Below are 5,000 nucleotides of genomic sequence, written 5' to 3' on the forward strand. Positions count from 1 at the left end.
AGGCAGCAGTTATGAGCAGACTATATTTACCTTTACCGATATTCCATGTCGGGCACGACGTTGGAGATCATGGTTCACCAGCTCTCTCTCTCATCTGCGAGTTTCGCACATTGATTTATGGGGCTTCCTACGTACGCTGCGACATTTCCAAGCCAGCTTGTCCTTCTTCGTCCTCGACCACGCTTGCCTTCTATTTTTCCCTCTGCAATGGTCTTCTGTAGTGAGTCGTGTCTTCTGATGTGGCCGAAATATCGGGTTATCCTCTTTCTAATAGTTGAAATGATCGTTGTTGATGTTATATCTAAAGTTTGGAGTACTTGATGATTTGTTTTCTTTTCCTTCCAGGATACCCTTGCAATTCTTCTATAGGTCCACATCTCAAATGCTCTGAGTTTCTTTTCTAGTGTCTTTGTCAGAGACCATGTTTCACATCCAAAAAGTAGTGTTGACCAAATGTAGCATTTTGCCAGACGTGTTTTTGTGGTAAGTGATAGGTCGTGGGATGTGACTATATAAATGAGGGAAAAAAGCTGACGGGCACAAATGTAAGATTACTTGGCTTTGTCCTGGCCCTGGCCCGGGTCCTGGCTGGGAGGGAAACAGTCAAATGCATAGTTATTGTTTTGGGAGATGATATTTTTTCCCTTGTAAATCATCTCTCTGTTATGTATTATTATATTTGTTATTTTTTTTAATGTATAATGTAAGCATTTGAGTGTATTCCTCTTTATTGGATTTTGTACTTATGTCTGGATGAGACTTATAGGTGATTTCAAACTAAGTACATTGGTGGTATGCTCTTGGAATCTACATCTAATCCCTATTTGTTCCCAGTTCCCCTTTGTCTAACTTTCTCTTGAGTACTTTAATTGTAATTCTAGAACTTTTTACTATCCCATTTTCTTCCTTTTTACTGGCGCTGATATGATCTTAATGTGTTTCAAGTGCCGTAAAACTAAAACCCTTAAAACCAAAACAAACAACAAACAGGTGGCTAGATTGGTGATGTTACCAATATGTGACGATCTATCTCCTCTGTTCTGGAAGTTCTTCATTGGCTGCCGGTGAAGCAACGCATTGAGTTCAAGATTTTACGTTATTGCTATAGCTCCTATCATGGCCTGACCGTGGCCTTCGTAAAGTTATGGCCTGATACTGACCAAAAAATGACGTCAAAATGCCAGTCTTTTGCCACAAAAGACAACAAATCGTGAGTTGTATTCAATAGTTCAACCAATGAAATAACTTGTTTCCATGAGCTCTACTAACGACAACTCACTAGGCGTTGCAAAAACCAAATAATGACGTCAAACTGCCAGTCCTTTTGGATTTCAGTATCAGGCTATAACATAACGATGGCTACGGTCTGACACCATCCTACTTAAACGAACATCTGTCTCAAAACAGGCTTGATAGATCGCTACGATTCACCAATATGCATCTTATGACAGTGGTACCCTCTAAGTCTTTCTTTCACAACAAATCCTTCAATTGGAACAGCACCTAGTTGTGAAATTCCCTTTTATACAAAACCAAACCAAACCAAAGCAAAACAAACAAACAAACAAAAAAAAAAAAATAACAGTGAAAATTTAGATAGGTATTACAACAAATAAAAAAAAATGAATTATAGGGAATGAGATTAGCGGAAGAGTGGCGTCCCTTGATTGGAAATTTTGTTTGATTGATTTCTTTAATTTACTATTTTTCGAGGTTGAAAATTTGTTGCGATTAACCGAAGCTTGTTGCAATTAACCAGTGCCTTTTATATAGAATTAATTCCGTTTCTTGGAAAATGTTGCGATTAACAGAAAGTTGCGATTAACCGAGTTGCGAGTATCCAGAGTGGACTTTAACTTGAAACTTACTGTAGTTCCAGTCCTCCATCGGCTGGCTGGCATTGCACCTCCCTACATTCGAAGAGCCACTGCTTCCAAAACCCAGAAATATAAACAGGAAATGGACCCAAGGCACCCCCTCCATGACCACAACCCAACGACAAGTAGACTGAAGTCAAGAAAAAGCTTCATGATGGAAGAAAGCATCAACCCTGACCATGCAGCTGTATACAGACTTTCCACATGGAGGGAGTGGGACAATCATGCAAATGAAGCCGTTGAAGATCTGAGAGAAAAACTGACCTACGGAACTGGGCTCCCCAGGAATGAATGGGTAACACTGAACACGGCACGGGCAAAACTTGGGAGAGCAACTGGAAACATGAAACAGTGGGGGCTGGCTGAGACTAGCTTGTGTACATGTGGATGCACAGAGCAGACGATGGAGCACATCCTGAGACGCTAGTCTATTGCAAAGTACTTTCCGCCAGATCGAACAGACCCAACTACCACTGTTGAGTGGACAGAGGGCTCATATAAAAGAATCTCGACTGCACCCGGGATCGATCTTGGTCCCTCTGCGTGTGAAGTGAGTGCTCTACCATGTGACGTCTATCCGTCCAGCATTTTCAAAGGTCCTGGGCCGTTTGCAAAATAATCTCGATTTTTTAAAATGTAAAGTAAATAAAATTCAACTTTCGATTTAAATGAGTAGAAGGGACACAACTCAATCAAGGTATAATATATACATGTTATATTTACTGAGTCATCGCCCTTGAGTTTGACATCTCGACATAACAGTCCAAATTAACCAGTAGAGTGTTGACCAATCAAAGTATGGATTTGTGACACACCTTCACACATGCTCGGACAAACATGGTTGTTTGTTGATAAACAATAACGTGAATGAAATCGACCTCTCTCTGATCATTGTTATTGTTTTTATACCGCCAAATGGGTGACCTGTTATCACACGATTTTCTCAACATTATAAACGTTTAAGTTTACACATCGTTTGCAGAAGGCACCAGTTATACAGTCGGTACAAAACAGGATAGAAATTAGATTGACATTAGTCATTACCAGGCACGAATTATGTAAGATAGACCTGGGACGGTTTGTATGAAACAGTAGCAGACAAAGCAGAAAGAATAATATATAAGAAAAAATTATCACAAAAAGTCAGTCTGAAGCAATGGGGGAGGGGGGGGGGGGACTTTTTTGTGTGTAATAGTAGTAGTAATAAATCTTTATTGTCCACAAAATGGAAAATCTTTAGTGGTTTACATAACCAATATAATCTTATCTCTCAACAACACTGCCATGTCATGAATAAACCTTATCTCTCAACAACACTTACGTACAATGAACAAACACATAATATTAAGAAAACGAACTGCATCAGTGTGTATGAAATGATGTATGAAAGGTCTCAGACCAAGCAAGAAAGAAAAGTACAAGGAAAAAAGAGAAAAGAAAGAGAAAAAAAACAGGAACAAATAAGATAATAAACAACAACCAAAACAACATCAACAAAAAAACAAACAAAAAAGCATCAACAAAAAAGAAAGAAAAAACACACAAAAACCCCCCGCATCCCTTTACAAACAAAGAACCAGCATATTTATATTTTAAGTAACTAAAACTCGTTCAAGCCCATCATGAGTCGACACTTTCAGCGTTTCTGAAGTTCACCAGCGATTCATTGATGTAGAAATATATTATTATAATTATCAATGACTTCAAAGTTATCTAACGTTGTCTCCAACTGTCACATTCCAGGCTCGTCCTTTCCATTGACGACAGTTCCAAAGCGTATCGGTGTGCACTTGACTGTGACTCGACACTCTACACGCTGTGCTTTGTAACCAGTTAGAACTGCGTACTCGGTGAAAAACTCGAATTTAAAAATTTGGCCAGAAAACTAGTATTTAAAAATTTGGCCTGAAAACTCGTACTTCAAATATCGACCGATTTAAACGACCCTCATCTTGGTAAAAACTCTCAAACCTTGGATTTTCTGAAGTCTTCCTTAAGTCCCAGGTTTGAGAGCTTTCGCCAAGATGAGGGTCATTTAAATCGATCGATATTTGAAGGGCGGGTATTCTGGCCAAATTTTTTAATTCGTGTCGTTCCAGAGGACGCACTTAACTGGTTAACCAGGGCAATGTCAATCTGGTGAAACTTGACTCTGAATTTCATCAGTTGAAACTTTTCCACCGGTGTGTCAGTTCTTACACGCAAACTTGGAGACTGTGACTGTGATACCAAGACTGTTAGAAGCTGTGACTGTGACACCAAGACTGTTAGAAGCTGTGGACTGTGATACCGAGACTGTTAGAAGCTGTGACTGTGATACCTAGACTGCTGGAAGCTGTGGACTGTAAAACGTAATAAACAAAAATGAATATGTGACCCTTCGACTCAAAACGGTATTATGTCGGGAAGGACCAGATGCTAAAAAAGTCAATTAACGTCAAACTGGTCAAAAATATGAAACGTTGGTATTTAGCACAGTCAAATATGATATTCCTCCTCCTCTATAAAGCAAACAAACTCAATTTAAGTCTGATATTTCTGGCTACAAATTCAATTTTCAGCATCTTAATCATCCCGACTTAATACCGTTTTTGAGACGAAGGGTCACATATAACAGCTTAAAAAAAAAAAAATAAAAAAGAAGAAGAAGAACAAAATACCAAACACGGAACGTTTCGGGTTCAAAACCCTTCTTCAGCCAACAACAAAAAAAAACAATTAAGACATAAATTCCAGATTTACGACAATTTGTCGTATAATACAATTTGGAGTTTAGTATTTAGTCTTTATTGTTTTTTGTCGTTGGCTGAAGAAGGGGTTTTGAGCCCAAAACGTTCCGTGTTTGGTATTTTGTTCTTTTTTTGAAGCTGTTCTATTCATGTTTGTTTGTATCAGTAACGTGGTGATTTGATTTCCATACGGATATTCATAGAGATATCAATTTTTCTATTTCCAGGTAAGTGGCCGTGAGAGTGATAACCAATCTGACGTCACTCAGCTCCTTGTCCTCGGTTTTATTTCACTAGTTGAGTTATTAGTTCTCACCAAACCCCCTCAATCAAACTGTAAGCTTAAAGTTTAAAATAGTTTTGTTTATTTATAGAAGGAATGAAATGGACGCCA

General features: G+C 38.6%; 1 protein-coding gene across 1 annotated transcript in view; it reads left to right on the top strand.

Annotated features, from left to right (window-relative positions):
• Window positions 1–4,024: 4,024 nt before the first annotated feature.
• LOC144980257 (broad substrate specificity ATP-binding cassette transporter ABCG2-like) overlaps window positions 4,025–5,000 on the top strand; it is a 34,154-nt gene continuing 33,178 nt past the window's right edge. Inside the window, 1 exon segment of the mRNA XM_078927886.1 lies at window positions 4,025–4,228. The gene's annotated coding sequence lies outside the window, so the exon portion shown is untranslated.

The sequence above is a fragment of the Berghia stephanieae genome, chromosome 9 (assembly GCF_034508935.2).
Source record: "Berghia stephanieae isolate SIO BIC M18660-M18661 chromosome 9, UCSD_Bste_1.3, whole genome shotgun sequence".
In the NCBI taxonomy this organism is placed as follows: domain Eukaryota; kingdom Metazoa; phylum Mollusca; class Gastropoda; order Nudibranchia; family Aeolidiidae; genus Berghia; species Berghia stephanieae.